Source organism: Neovison vison, chromosome 13 (assembly GCF_020171115.1).
Source record: "Neovison vison isolate M4711 chromosome 13, ASM_NN_V1, whole genome shotgun sequence".
In the NCBI taxonomy this organism is placed as follows: Eukaryota; Metazoa; Chordata; class Mammalia; order Carnivora; family Mustelidae; genus Neogale; species Neogale vison.
The window spans coordinates 29695137-29711642 of NC_058103.1; the positions used below are offsets into that span (position 1 = coordinate 29695137).

Consider the following 16506-nt stretch of genomic DNA (forward strand, 5'->3'; position numbering starts at 1 on the left):
GTGATCCAGTAATTTTGCTCTTGGAATGTACCCAAGAGAAACAAAAACATAGACCCACACAAGAAACTTGTACACAAATGTACCTAGCAGCATTATTCACAATAGCCAAAAGGTGAAAACAACCCAAATGTCAGTCAACTAATGAAGAGATAAACAAAATATGGCATATCCATACAATGGAATAGTATCTGTCAATTAAAAAAAAAAAGCGAAGATACATGCTGTAACATGGATGAATCTTGAAAACACTATGTTCAGTGAAAGAAGTCAGTCATAAAAGGCTACATACTGTAAGATTCTATTATATGGAATGTCCCTAGGCAAATGTACAGAGACAGAAAGTAGAATTAGCAGTTGCCTAGGGCTGGGGATGGGTGGTGAAAATGTGGAGTGGCTGATATAAATGGGCAAGACGTTTCTTTTTAGGGTGATGGAAACGTTCTAAAATTAGATTTTGGTGATGGCTGTATAACTCTATAAATACACTAAAATTCACTAAATTGTACAACTAAAACAAGTGGATTTTATGTAAATTACATCTAAAAAAATCTGCTTAATAAACATTGCTGCCGGGTGTCTGCTCAGCTGGTTAAGTAATTGTCTTCAGCTCAGGTCATGGTCCTGGAGTTCCAGGATCAAGTCCTGCATTGGGCTCCCTGCTCAGCGGGGAGTCTGCTTCTCCCTCTGACCCTCCCCCACTCGTGCACTCTCTCTCTCATTCTCTCTCTCGCATTCTCTCTCTCAAATAAATAAATAAAATCTTTTTAAAAAATTACAATAAAAAAAATAAACATTGCTGCATCCACCTTGCTCTTTCTCTACAATCACTTGTTCTGGAGGAGACAGCTGTCACATCTCAAGGACATTCAAGCAGCTGTAGAGAAAGGTCCCCACACAAGGAAATGAAGCATCCTGCCAAGAACATAAGAGTAACTTGTCTTAGAAGGGGAATCTCCAGCCCCAGACAAGTAAGTCTGCAGGTGACTGCAGTTCTGGCCAACAGCTTGACTACAATCTCATGAAAGATCCTGAGTCAGAAGCATCAAACTAAGCAACTCCTGAATTCCTGACCCATAGAAACCATGTTGCTTAAGACATAAGTTTTGGGGTGATTTGCTACACAACAATATATAATTAATACTCCTTCCTTAACCCTCTCTTCAGTGTTAGGCTCTCTCTCCTGATGAAGGACATTTAAGGAAATGTCTTCCCAGCAACCTTTCCTCTCCTAAGAGTTTGGTTTCACCCTCATCCGCATGTTCACTGTAATAACTGTCATGTTACTAAATCGTGATCCCATTCCCTGGCCTTAACTGAATGATCTGAAAGTAGGCATCTGACCAAAGCCATGTCAGTAAGGTCTTGCCCTGAAATTTCTATATCTGAAGTTGTGGAAAAGGCAGTATCTCTCCAACACCTAAAGCTGGGGTCTGTCAGCAGCCATTTTTTTTCCCATGTGGGAAAAGGCAGATGGCAGTGGAGAAGGGTGAAGCCCATCACATGGAAATAAGAAAATATTCAAGATGGAGAGAGTACCGAAAACATATGTCTCTGGTTCCAAGGATTCCTGATGCAACCTTGCCCTTCCAATGGGAAGAATCTGTCTTGTGATCCACCATCTAAAACAGCACTCAGTATATAAGAGGTAAGGAAATATTTATGAAATAAATGAATGGGTAAGACAATCCAATAATCTTCCAATAACACCCCCCCCTTTTTTTTTTGCTGTTGTTCAACAGAGAGATTTGATTATTTGAAACCTAAAAGTTCTAACCTCTTTTTTGTTAATTTTATACTCTGTATATCTCTCTATTATTATATTTATGGCAATATATCGTAATTACTGGGTCACATGGCCTCCTCCCCCACTATCAGAGAGCAAGACATTTGCTTACTCATTTTTGTAATCATCAGTACCATTTAGTCTAGAAAATAGAAAGTGTCAAGAAATGTATGTTTAACTGATGTAATCAATCCTTTACTCTTCATTCTTCTGTTTTTATAATTAATGTCCCCAATTTATCAACTACCTAACATCTACAAGACACTGGAAAATACAATAAACCATTCCTTGTTGCTTGGTCCTGCATTTTCATCTATTCAATGAATTCATTCAACAAAATCTGAGTTAGATATTATTGCAGATATATACACAGGCTGCTAAGCAGTAGCAGGGATCATGGGCAGTTCTACTTCAGATGGCAAGACATACGCAGAAAAAGATGATAGCCAGCAATGTGACATAGGCTAAGCACCAAATGAGTGATTTAGTTTCTAAGTTACATGGGGTTAATCTGCACACTTTAAGAAAAGGTACCATCATGGAGTGATCCTCAGACGTTAAACACAACCAACATCTGAGTGCCCCACGTGTGTGCTCTTCCAGCAGGCTTGCATTCAACACTCACACTTAGTAGTTGAGAGATGTGAGTCTGAAAGAGTCAAGTGACTTGCCCAAGTCTACACAGCAAGTAAGTGGCAGAGCTAGGATTTAGAATTAAGTCTTCCAGTTCCATGTCTGGGTATACTATGCTACTCAGTCTACACAACTGGAACACTTCCCATAAGACTTTCATTGGCTATGCATTGATCCTAGAGCATGCAGTACAGTGTGGGCACATACGGGCAGTCACCGACTGCTGACTTGATACAGCTATAATGTTTGTCCACATTTTGAGAAGCAAAGGACCACATCAGATCAAATTACTTTGGTGCCTATTATAGTATCATGTGATGACAAGAGTGCAGTTGGCTGAAGATGAGCAAATCTTTCAAGTTATATTTTAACAGTACTTTTGACCACTATATCCGGTCAGTTGTTCCAATGTTCAGCAATAAATCAAAATGACTGTTCATTTCCTTTGACAGTTAACAGTACTAACAAATTCAGTATAATCTCACCATTATCAGAAAAATTTCCAAAACGCACACTTGAAGATGATTCACATGGTTAACAGGGAAGGAAAAGTAAAGCACTACTCACTGCTTTCTACAAAACTAGCACTGTTTGCAAAACCAGAAACTAAGCAGTTGGTTGACTCCTAATAACAAGCAGGTTGCTCTTTGGTCATTTAACAAAAAGCTGCTTGCTGCACCATGGTCAGTGGCTGAGGAGCTACTTGACTTCAAGTAGCTCTTGTGATACAGCATAATTCTACATATATAAATCAGTGAATTGTTACATAAGATTTTTGGAAAAGAAATTCAAAATCTCCACTTCAAGGAGCACCTCACACTAAAACCCGGCACAAATCAGATATTAGTACTGAATAAATGTTTTCTGAAAAAATGACTTAACGTCCCTTTGAAAACGTAAGTTGTCTATTAAATGGAGAGAGAAAATCAAACCGACCAGACCCACACAGGTTATGTTACAAACTGAAAAAGATTATGGGGTTAACTAGCTCAAGATACATAAGAAGTTCACAAGGACCCCCCCCTCAAAAAAAATGCCGAAATGAGTAAACATGCATTTGACATCCTTCTTAAATTAAGTCACCACACTGGCACTCAGTGGAACTGTTAACCAGTCATCTCATTAGAAATGAAAATGAAAAGAACAGGTGACAGATCTAACTTTACAGTCTGTTCAAAATGGTAACAAGGTGTACTTGGCGTACACCTGAAATCTGCTGCATAAGATCTGTGTCTACATTATAAAAAGTATCTGTGCCTACATAATAAAAAAGTATCTCTACATGCCAAACAAGCTGAATCATAAAACTTAATAAACGCTCACGAGAACACTAAATAGTAATAATGCATTAAATTAATTAATACATTAAAATGTATTGTCCAGAAATGAAAAAGTATCTGTAATACCAGACTGGGCTCCACAAATCTCAACCCCAACTGTACTGATTAGTCCAAATAAGCATTTTCCCAAAATCAACAACTCGGACCCATACAACGAATCAAGCAATCTAACAAGTATGAAGCTTGGGACAACTCTAGTGATTTGAAACGTTAGAACATCAGAACGTGAGCGCCTGAGCGGACGGGTTTAGTCGCTTTTACTTAGAGCTTTACATTCACAGAGCCTTGTTCGCAAGAGACCTCTGAAAGAATTCAAGGCCAAGTATAGTATTTCATGAAAATTGCAAATAAAAGCGCTCAGACCCTGGAGCCCGCGATCCTTTCCGCCTCTGCAGAGACCGGACTCATGAAAAGCCCTGGGGACAGCCACCCTTTGAGCTCGTTCGTCCAGTAGCCCGGCACCTTAGGGGAGGGCTCCACAAACGCCCACCGGGACCACCTCTAGGGAAGCAGAGGAGTGCAAGAAAAGCGAGTCAGGCTCCAAACCAAAGCGTCCTTCACCCCACACTGAGGAAGGCGCACCTTTCGCCCTGGACAAGATGCAGTGACAGCGCTGTCACCTGTGCGGGAAGGGGGCGCGAAGACATCGTTGGTGACTAGTGCCAACAGGCAGACAGGTCCGCAGCTCCACGGGCCCCACCGCCCCGCGCCCGCCGCGCATTCCCGGGCTCGGGAAAACTTTCGGCCCGCGCCCCCCAGCCCCGAGGTGCGCCCCCACCGCTAGGGACCCCCGGGCTCCCGCCTCGCCCTCGAGGCCCCGCCCCGGGCCCGCCCCCCGCGCCCACTTCCCGGCCCCGCGCCCCCGGCCCGCGCGGGCACCCGCGTGCCCTCGGGGCGTGCCCCCGCGCCGGGCCCGGCCGCCAGAGGGCGGGGTCGCTCACCGGTCCGCAGCTCGTGCTTGACAGTGAGGAGCTGCTCTCCTCCGGCGCCGCCGTCCCCGCTGGTCCCCGCGGCGCCGCCGCCGCCGCTGCCGCCCTCCTCCATCTTCTCCCTTTTCCGATCCCGCGGGGTCCTACGCGGGGACCCGGGAGACAGCGGACGCCCGGCCCCTCGGAGCTTCCAGCTGCAGCCCCAGGAGCCGGGGTGCGGCGGCTCCAGAACTCGGACGCAGCGACGAGTCTCTTTCCCGCTCTGGCCGCACGGCTCGCTCCTCCGCCTCCTCCCCCTTCGGCGGGCACCGCTAGTACCGCGCAACCAAACCGCCCCCTGTCAGCCGCCTCCTCCTTCGGGCCGCTCCGCCCACAGTCAGCAAGGTAGAGGAGCCATTCTAGCCGCTATCGCTTATTGGGCACAGGGCGCGCGCATCTGTCAGCGCCGGCTCTCATTGGGCAACCCTCTCTACGCTTCAGGGGCCGCCCCGCCCCTCTCCTCGAATTGTTGTTGCTTGGCGGGGAGGCAGGAGAGGGAGAAACGCTACCACTCCGATTGGTGAGAACTGAGATTCTGCCCCGCCCATTTCCGCTGGTGCGCACGCGCAATTAGGACCTTCTCTTCTCTGACCTCCCCAGAACGGTCACACCCCTTATTCCCCAGCTTCGATCTGTTAGTAAACAGTGTCTAGTAGTCAGGAGGCGCTCGGAGCCTGTGATTGGCTATTGCTGAAAGAGGCGGGGAGGGCTGATTGGAACGTTTGGTCCGCCAATCACTGTGGACAGAGGAGGGGCCTGAAGGGAAGCGCTCCTCACGCACGTGTTTGCGAACGTCTGAGGGTCCCAGCTGGCGAGCCACAGAGGTGTGCCAAGCTGGAAGACGGCGTGTCTTAGGTGTTACTTGCTCTAGTGTGCTCTGTACTACTTAAGTGGAATTTGTGCGTAAGTGCAGGTAGTTCTTAGACATTGCAAAAATTAACAACCCCAGCTCGCCGTGACAACATTTGCAAAGGACAGACATTTCTATTTTGCTCAAGATACATCCAAAAGCACCAAATGAATACAGAGATTAGTAAATATTCAATAAAATCCCTGCTCCTAAATAGCTTTCAATGCAAACATGAGAAACAATTTGTATGTACACAGGAAATATAAAGCAGAATTTGAAACAAAACGATCAAACAATTGCCAGATGGCAATGATTATTCTCTGTAGTGTTGCTGGGAAAGGCTGTTAGGGCAAGGAGGAATTTGAGATAACCAAGTTAAAGGATGGGTAAGATAGAAATAGCCACCAGCAGACATTTCAGGCAGAAATTGTGACTCTGAGCATCAGCCTAGAGGTAGAGAGGGCAAGGGTGGGTTAAATGATTGGTAAGACTGGATGGAAGTAGGACCTAAGAGAGCTAAAAATGTAAGGTGCTATCAGACAATGGAGAACATTGACTGACATACAAAATAGTGCAGGTTTTATTTAGTACAGGTTGGGGAGTCCCAAAGCTATTCTTATCAAAGCTATTCTTTTGGAAGTTAGCTTCAGTTACAGTGAGAAGGATGGACTAAGGAGAGGAAAAAGACAACAGGACAAGAATACTGTTGCAAAGATAGAGCTGTTAACCTGAAAAGTAAAATAGCCATTTGTTTTACCAGCAAAAGAAGTTTATTCAGGAATTGCAGAGAATTACAACTTGGGATGCACAGGCTGGGCTAAAACCAGAGGCAAATCCAATAAACAAAGGAGAGAAATGATTTTTAATGGAGAAAGAGGAAGTTGGCAGGGGTTGTTTCGAAGGAAATTTTGTTGGAGGAAAGCAAAAGTTCAGGGGAATGGTGGTTTCTCATGGCTGAGTTGCATGGGTAGTCAGTTTCATATAGGAGAGGCAATCTTTCCCTGTTGGATCTGTAGCTAAGGATTCTTTCCTCTTGTCTGTTCACCTGTTGGAGTCTGTAATTGCCAATCATAGGCTCCCCCTTCCAGCTCCTGACTCTACCTTGGTGAGGTTTCCTTTTTTTGATTTTTCCCAGAATATATGGGGGCCTAATTTCTGGCAGTGGACCTGAGAATGGAAAAGGAGGAATGTTAAAGATGGGCATTTGGATTTAATTCACATACAAGTGACTTTTTAAACAAAGCATGGGTTAGATCAAAGATCAGCAAACACTTTCTGTAAAGGACCAAGCAATAAATTTTTTAGGCTTTGCAGGCCAAGAGGTCTTCTTCACAGCTACTCACCTCTACTGTTGTAGTGTAAAAGCAGCTGTATATAATAAGTAAACTAATGGACATGGCTATGTTCCAATAAAGCTTTATTTATGGACGTTGCAATTAAATTTCACATAATTTCCATATGACAAAGTATATTCTTCTCCTTTTAATACTTTTCAACCATTTAAAAATATAAAAGCCATTCTTAGCTCTTGGGCTATAGAAAAGCAGGCAGTAACCAGATTTGGCCTGCAGACCATAGTTTGAAGACTCCTAGATTAGACTGGATTGGACTGCTATGGAAGAGAAAGCAGAGAAGCCTTGACAGCCCCTCCAGGTTGCCTGAGCAACCTGGGCTTACCTGCCTGAAACATTTATCCCACTAAATCATGACTGCCTACTCATGTGCCTTTCTCCTGCACAAGTTGTGTGCTATCTGGAACCAGGGAAAGACTGCATGCAATTGTTCATTTGTTCACTCAACAACTTTTGCACCAGCTATATACCAAGTATTGTGAAAGACCCAAGAAACACAATGGAAGCAAAACAGATGTAATCCTTGCTGTCATAGAGCCTGTGGTCTGGAATGGAAATAAATATTAAGTAATCACATACAGAAATGTAAACTTGCCATAGAGATTATGTTGTAAAGGAAAATTAAAGACTGTTACAATAAAGTATAATGGGGGGGGGGCTGACTTAGTTTGGAGGAACTTGAAGGCCTTAATAAGGAAGTATTATTTAAGCTGATTCTTTAAAGATGAGTAGACTTTAACCAGGATGTGGCAAAAACTAGTCTACTGCTCACCAATCTCATTTCCTCTTCCTGGACACACAGGAAAACAGTTCCCCCCCCCCCCCTTTGCAGTTAAGCAAGGGTCATATGACTGTGATCTGGCCAATGGGGTATGGGCAGACATGATGTATGCCATTTCCAGGCCTGGCCAGAGAACCCTTAGCATAACCCCTCATGCTTTCTTCTCTTCCCTCAGCAACTACAAAGGTCATGTTTTGAATATGAGGGTACCGCCTGAAGAAGAGCCACCCTGACCTACATCAGACTGTGATGTAAACCATAAATGAACCCGAGGCGTAAGCTACCAAGGTGTTGGGGTTGTTTGATACCAAAGCAAAGTATCGCCTCCCCTGACTGTTTCATAAGAGAATTGTTGGAAGGGGAAGGGGGAGAAAATTTTAGGATAAGGCAGATGCCAAGTCCTGAGGCAGGCAAAGAGTCTATGTGTTTTAGGGGTTGAGAGAAAGTCAGTGGGACCATAACGCAATGAGCAAGAGATGAAGTCAAGGAGGCAGAGATGCAATCATGAAGTGTACGGAAGGCCTTATTAATATTTCTGGAGTTTTTCCTGTGTGAAGTCCAAAGCAATGGAAAGAATATAAACAAGAGAATGATACAATGGAATATTATTTTCAAAAGGCCCCTGCGATTAGTGTTTGGAGCCTAGGCTGGAAGAAGCAAGAGGGGATACAGGGAGACCAGTTGGGTGGTTATCACTGTAGTATGGGCAAAAGGGGACAGTGAATGCAGTAGATATGGTAAGGAATGGAATGTTTCTAGATATGTATTTTGGACATCATAAAGGACTGGATTTGCTGAGTGAGGAAAAAGGGGCGCCTAAAATGACACCGAGGATTTTTAGCATGAGCAACTAGGTGATGGAGGAGGATGGAGGTATCATTTAATGAGAGGGGTGAGTTAAAGGAAGAGCACATTACCAGAGGGAAGATTTTTGAGACAGCCAAGACAGTATTGCAAAAATGTACAGAAGGAAGAAAGGAAAAGCCAAGGACTGAAGTCTAAGGAATTTCAGCACTGAGATATTGGAATGAGAAGGTAGGGCTGCAGGTACAGGAAGAAAACCCCGGAGTTTTGTGTCTCGGAAGCTAAAGTGTCTCTAGAAGTAGGGAGGGGTCAGCTGAAGCCCATGCCCTGAGAGGTCACATAAGAGAAGGTCTGGAAAGATTCTGTGAATTTGCCAACTCGGGTGTCATTGGTGACAAGATCCAGAGTGGTTTTTGTAAAGCTAACGGGAGATGAAGGGGTAGAAATAGTGTGTGTGGACATATTTTTCCAGGAATTTTCTCCCTGAAGAAATAGAGAAGGAAGGCCCTAGCTGGAGGGACCCAGGGAGGTTTTTTGTGTTTTTTTTAATTTTTATTTTCAAAAGTTTTTTTAATTCCAGAAGAGTTGCGAAAGCCATACAGTTTCCCTATACCCTTCATTTAGCTCCCTCTAATATTAATGTTACATACTATAGCTCAATCAATAACACTGAGAAATTAACATTTATAAAATATTACTAAATTATAGACTCCACCAATTTCACCAGTTTATCCATAAAAATGACTTAATCTTTTAATGGTTGAAAAAGAATTAGAAAGGGGCGCCTGGGTGGCTCAGTGGGTTAATCCTCTGCCTTCGACTTGGGTCATGATCTCGGGGTCCTGGGATTGAGCCCCGCATCGGGGCTCTCTGCTCAGCAGGGAGCCTGCTTCCACCTCTCTCTCTGCCTGTCTCTCTGCCTACTTGTAATCTCTCTCTTTGTGTCAAATAAATAAAATCTTAAAAAAAAAAAAAAGAATTAGAAGAAGAATATTCTGTGACACATGAAAATTACATGAAATTTAAATGTCAATGTCCATAAATAAAGTTTTATTAGAACACAGCCATGTCCTTTCTCTGTGCCCGTATCCAATTCAGGATCCTACATTACATGTAGTTGTCATGGCTGCTTAGTTTCCTCCAGTCCTTGGCAGTTCCTTAGTCTTTCCTTGTCTTTCATGACCTTAACCCTTTTGAAATGCAGCAGTCATGTATTTTGAAGAATGCCCTTTCATTTGTGTTTGTCTGATGTTTTGTTATGATTAAATTTGAAGTAATGCATTTTTGGCAAGAGTAACAAAGGTGATGTGCTTGAAAATTCACCATATCAGGGGTAAAAGAAGTTTATATTCTTATTACTTGTGATCTTAACCTTGAAAATTTGGTTAAGGTGGCTTTTGCCAGATTATTCTAAAGGTGTTATTTTTCCCATTGTAATTAATAAGTATTTGGGTAAGTGTGTGAGATTACTTGTGTACCATGCAAATACCTGGCTTCTGCTTAAACTTTCACCCACTAATTTTATCTTCCATTGGTGGATCTGGCCTATGGCAGTTATATCACTGGGATAATCTACAGATGGTAATTTTCTATTTGACTCTCCTTTAAAACGAGAAATATTAGAACATGTTTGAGTGACTATGAGACAGGTGGATGGGGAGAGGTAGGAGAACCAAGGAAGAGAGTGTCTGAAAAAGTGGATAGGGCTGGGGACCTGAGCTTACTGAGAAGTTTGCCTTTGAGCCTTTGATGGAAGGAGGTTCTTTACTGTGGCCAAAGAGAGGGAGGAGGGGCTGGAATTGGGCAGGGATTACTTTGTAGACTTGGGGCTAACTTATTTGGTCATCTCATCTCAGTAACCACAGCTTCTAGAATAGGGCCTGAACTTTGGGATGTTTATTAAGGTTTCTCAAGTGATTGTTAGGTAGAACTCTAATGCAGAACCATCAGAGTAGAAGAAGGTAAAAAAGAGCACACTGGAGTTTTAAAATAACAGCAACTCTTTATAGGTCATGATGGTGCTAGATAGGGTAGGGAGAAAAATGACAGATCAGTGGCTGAACACACCCCTGAGGGAGGGACTTCGCTGAGAGCGATAGATAGAGTGGATGGTTTGGCAACCAAGGAGGAAGAGCTGTCGGAGGCACATGATGGTTGGGATGTAGCTGTTGGAATTAAGGAAACATCACTGTTCCCTGAGAGATGGACAAGTGGAGGGGGAAGACCTGTCCGTGAAGAGGCTGGGAAAGGGAATGTGTCCAGGAGAGCATCAGTTTCTGCTAAGGCCCAGAACAGTAATAGAGGAAAAAGCTTGAAAATACATTTTTTCCCCCTTAGAAACTGCCTTTCACCAGGCTTGCTGGTTCCTGGTGCCAGAATGGGTGCCCCCAGTCCCCGCTCACCTCTTTATCTTGTGGGCCTGTGACTACGGCACCATGCTATGACCTCCCTTGTCCTTAGCATGGGGGGAAGGGTCGAAGTAAAGTTGGGAAAGACCTTAATTAGTGTGCGGCATTAGGGCTTCATGATCTCATTATCCAAGCAGTGTGAGCAGGAAGCCCCTCACCTTTGGATTTATAAGATTTTGGGAACACCAGAGGCTTACCCCATCTTGCCCGCCTCTAACTGACTCTAGCAAAATACTTAGATATACACTCAGAGAAGAAAGGACTTCTTTCAGAGAAGTCAAATGTGACATGATCAACGTCTTGAGTCTGTTTTTGACCTGGTCAGAATCTTTTCTGTGTGAGAGAGATCCAGTAAATGTAAGGGACTCGCTGCAAGATACAGAGATGACAGGGGGTATAAGGTTCATACTCTTAGAAGACACGCCACCACCACTGAAGTTGACATATGGCCACTTGTTCTCAGAAAGGATGTTGGGAAGGCGCACCCACACCTGGAGTCCGCAAACTGGAAGAAAAGTTCTGTGAGGGGGCAGCGGCATGAAGGCTGTTTCGCACTCTACCTTCTGGTATCCCAGATAGGAGCTTAGAGATCCTGGAATGTGGCAGACACAGAGTGCTGGGCTGAGCTGGAAGATCTGGTCGGAACTCTGGCTGTGTGGACCTGTGCCAACTCGTGCCCAGCGGGAGAAACTTCAGAGGCATGCACTCACAGATGTATCCAGTGAAAGACTGTAAAGATATTTTTACCCCCTACCTCCCCAGCAACTCTCCCACCCTCAAAACCTGCTAAAAGCCACACAAAACAAAACAAAGCAAAAACACAGAAAAAGCCCCGTTTTTAATGAAACAAGGAAACTCTCAAAACCTCAAACCACAAACCATGAAGTTTGCCTGCCAAATGCTGTAAAATCGGTACTGAAATTGGTGAAATGCTGAGAGCCAACCTACACTGCCTCCAGCCTTGAGCAGGAAACACCTTTTCTTAGATGCTAGTGTCACAGTCCCAAGGGACTGAGTCACTGATCCTTGAATTAGAGTGGAGTTTCTCAAAGGCCAGGGGGCCTTGTATTACTGGGGGAACAGGAAACAAATTTTAGGTGGTACACGGACATTTAATTACATCAGATAACATAATGAAAAAGTGATTCATTTAGAGTTTTCTTTCACTTGTGATTACATCGAGAAGAAAGTCTTGATTTGGTGCCAAGAGTCTTTAACTTATTTCTAGTTTGTAGTAATTTCTCTTCTAACCAGGAATATGTGGCCCTCCAACTCCTCTTGCAGCAGACAACCGTATCTAGCTAAAACATACTATCATTGTTTTGTTTTTGTTGCATTTATAATTACCTCCTATTTATCACAAACGGTACTGGCTTTTCATTTCTGACAGTGAGATGCCCTTTTTTAAATAAGTAAAAATTAGGAATTGATTCAAAGAAGAACCTTGATTACAATAGAGATGATATACAGATGAAGCAAAATTGTAGAAGGGGTACTCAGATCACTGAAATTTAGATCTGCGTAATAAGATCCAAGGACCTCAGAGGAGAAACCGGGAGGGTTGTAGCAAGAACCAGGATAATAAGGAAGGTCAATGCCAAGGAGAAACCAGACGGATGCTCATTTTTTTCTATTGTCTGTGACATGGTCTCTGTGCCAAAGGAGTCTTCTCGAGATGATAGAGTAAGGGATGGAGAAGTAATTGCTAGATTATAACCCAGAGAGTTTTAGACGGAGAGGGCTATGCTGGGAGCCTCAGTAATCTCTTTAGTGTCCAAACCTCAGAATCCAAGAGACATTCTCTCATGGAGAAGAAATTAACAGATTTGGAAACACACCAAAGAAAGCTGCCAAGTGCCTCAACATTATTCTTCTACCCCTTTCATGAAATTCTTTGGTTTTTTGTTTGTTTGTTTGCTTGTTTACACCCCTTCCATGTGGTTCTTTAACAGAGAATGCTCTGAGGCACCTGGGTGGCAGTCAGATAAGCCTTCAACTCTTGGTTTCAGCTTAGGTCATGATCTCAGAGTCATGAGATAGAGCACCCTGTCAGGCTCTACATGCAGTGTGGAGTCTGCTTGAGATTCTCTCTCTCCATCTCCCTCTGCCTCACCCCCCTCTAAAGTAAATTTAAAAATCTTAAAAAGAAGAAGAAGAAGAAGAATGCCCCATCCCAGTGGGGAAATTACAAAATTACAGAGAAAAAAAATCTCAAAGAGGAGAGATTTCAGGGGTACAAACAAAGAATTATGTAACAACAAAAGACGATGAAACTGAGTAGCAGAGCTCAATAAAGTAAAGAGAAAAAAGCCCTTTGGAATCAACCAAATATGGGGGATCCTGGATGGTTCAGTCGGTTGAACCATCTGACTCTTGATTCTGGCTCAGGTCATGATCTCAGGGTCATGGAATCAAGCCTCATGTTGGGCTCTGTGCTCAGCTTGAAATCTGCTTGGGATTCTCTCTCTCCCTCCCCAGCTTGTGTACATTCTTTCTAATCAAGTAAGTAATAAGTAAATAAATAAATAAACAAAATCTTCAAAAAAAAAAAAAGAATCAACCAAAAATAGAATGAAGACTAGTAAAATACATAATAATAAGAAATATTATAAAATATGCAAATTCAATAGTTTTGGAAAATAAACAATGGAGACCCAGGACATGAGTAATTAACATGCTTGAAGAAGAACCTGGAACACAGGGAGCAGAAGGAACTTAAGTGAAATAAAGATTGAGTCAGCAGGTAGAAAGCATACACTGTGTCAAGGTAAAATTTGTTCAGAGTGATCAATAATAAAATATACCAGAAAAAAAAATCAAAAGCCACACCTAATATTAAATGACAATAAAGCAAGCTCTACGAACGTTAGGAGGATGAAGATTCTATGATTCATGAATTTTATATTCTGCCAAGTTGTCCATTAAGGACAAAAGCTATTGGCAGTCATTCTCAAACATGAAAGAACTCAGGGTTGCCACATTCTTGAAAAATGTCCTTTATACTGAAATCCAGTCAACCAAGGGATGAACCAAAAGAAATCAAAAGGAGAATTAGGGATTTAAAAAAAAAATACTGAAGATGAGTTTTGAATCGTTTTAAATATGGAATTAAGACTAAACAGCTGTGAAATTTATCATTACAGAACAAAATGTAAATACTGAAAAGGCTTACACTTTAAAAATAATTATATACCTAACAAAAATTGGGAAAAATTGGAGTGGGAGGAACTGGGAAGATGTACGTTTACTCGTCTTTAACAGCAGGGAAATAATCATTGCAGCTTTTTTTTTTTTTTAAGATTTTTATTTATTTGAGAGAGAGAGAGAGAGCGCGCGCACGCGAGCATGAAAGGGGCGAGGGGCAGAGGGAGAAGCCGGCTCCCTGATGAGCAGAGGGCCTGATGTGGGACTTGATCCTGGGACTCCAGGATCATGACCTGAGCCGAAGGCAGTTGCTTAACCAACTGAGGCACCCAGGTGCCCTCATTGCAGCTTTTTTAAGCAAACATGATTCCAACTTCTTCATGATTTTTTTTTAAGATTTTATTTATCTATTTAACAGAGAGAGATCACAAGTAGGCACAGAGGCAGGCAGAGAGAGAGAGAAGGGAAGCAGGCTCCCTGCTCCCAGAACCCTGGGATCATGACCTGAGCTGAAGGCAGAGGCTTGAACCCACTGAGCCACCCAGGTGTACCTGCTTGATGATTTTTATACCAGCTTTTCTTATCTTCAAAGGGGATCTTGTAAGATTTTTTGTGGTATAGAAACATTTAGCTCAAGTTCAGCAACTTCTATCTTACTTCTGTTTCTTTTTCTATAAAGATTAATTTTAATCCTATTACTTCAAAGCAATTTGCAGGGGCGCTTGCCTGACTCAGTCGGTCGAGTGTGTGTGTGACTCTTGATCTCAGTCTGTGGGTTCGAGATTACCCATGTTGGGTGTAGAGATTACTTAAAAATAAAATCTGTTAAAAACAATAAAAGTTTTTTGCAAAGTAAAATCCCACTGGTGTCTAGTGATCTTTTTGTTGGCGTTGAATGCAGAAGGACCTGCGGAGATGATACTATTCTAAATGTTGATGCTGTTTCTGGTGAGATTTGGGGCATGTTTTTTAAAACTTCCTCTATGTACTTTTCTATGTTATTTTTATCATAAAGCATATCATTTATAAAAATAACAGTCACGTTCTGTGTGGTAGAATAATAAAAATGGCCCCCGTGACCTTTGTCCTCGGGTATTGCTCCTGTGATTACCTCATGTTCTACAGCAAAAGGACTTTATAGATGTCATTAAGGTTACTAATTAGTTGACTTTGAGATTGGGATGATCTGGGGGGGGGCATGCTAATCATATGAGCACTTGAAACGCTGAGAGTCTTCTCCAGCTGGCAGCCAAAGTCACCGAGATTACAAGCGTAAAAAGGCTTCCATTTAAAGCCAAAGGTGCTGGCTTTAAAATGGAGAGGGCCCCATAGAAAGACCCTGAGAGCAGCCTCCTTTGTTAAAAACCAACAAGAACACAAGGCTCTCAGCCCTTTTACAAGGACTTAAATTCAGCCAACACCCTGAATGAACCAGGAAGCAGATGCTTTGCCACAGCCCCCAGACAGGAGTTCCATCTGGCCTAGACCTCGGTTTCAACTTTGTGAAACCCTTTGTGAAACAGGGACCCCATTTGATCTGACAGGTTCCAACCTACAAAACTGTGAAATACTAAATGGATGTTGTTTTAAGCTGCTTAAGTGTGCGCTCATTTGTTACACAGCAATAGAAAACTGAAAAAAAAAAAAAGTAGTAAACCTTTTTTTCTGCATGCTAGACACACAGAATCAAAATCATCATCGTCAACATCATCCTCCTGCCCCTGCCATCCTGACCCTGTTGCAAGTCGTTATTACTCTCCATGCCGAGCTCAGAAACATCCCCAAATGTTCCCACATACCCTGTGAGAAAATGGACAATTTTGTGTAACAGTTGGAAAACTCTAGTTTGGGATCAGATGTTCGTGGAGACTTGGGAGTCAGATTATGCCTGTTGTACTACCTGACTTTTTAAACCAACCAAACAAACAAACAAACAAAGGTTCTAAGTGAATAAAGAGAGAAGAGAGGGCTAGAGAGAGAGAGAGAGAGAGAGAGAGGAAGGAGATGGGTTGGGAATGGGGGAGCCGTGAAGAGGACAGCAACATGGTGCAGAGCTGAATACACAAGCAGAATGAAAATACTCCTGCCCCACTTCCTTTCTCCCAGTCCTCGGAAATAATCATGTTGATCTCTTTTAGGTTTTTCTTCTGGTATGACCTCTATAGCTTTAAGTAATTTGCTTTTGTCACTGTTGATTGATTTGTTTTATACCTTATCTAATGTCCTCCTTATGTGATAAATGTGGATTTCATGCATTTTCTCCAACACCCGCTCTCCCCTTTATAAGGTTACATAACTTTGTTTTTCTATAGTTTTCCTGTGTTACGTTAATATACCTTGATTTCTTTTTCCATCAACTAAGGGAAGTTATCTCCTGACTGCTTACAAAAAAGATAAAGGTCACAGCAACCCTACACTCTCGTTTGTATCTACATTTCAATCT

At 42.8% G+C, this 16506-nt stretch overlaps 1 protein-coding gene across 2 annotated transcripts in view; it reads right to left on the bottom strand.

Annotated features, from left to right (window-relative positions):
- RPS6KA5 (ribosomal protein S6 kinase A5) overlaps positions 1 to 4767 on the bottom strand; it is a 173212-nt gene extending 168445 nt beyond the window's left edge. The window contains exon 1 of one of the 2 annotated variants that reach the window (XM_044229718.1): positions 4698 to 4765. The gene's annotated coding sequence lies outside the window, so the exon portion shown is untranslated. Of the gene's footprint in view, positions 1 to 4697 lie in introns of both variants that reach the window. The other variant, XM_044229719.1, reaches the window with a different exon arrangement.
- Positions 4768 to 16506: the final 11739 nt, after the last annotated feature.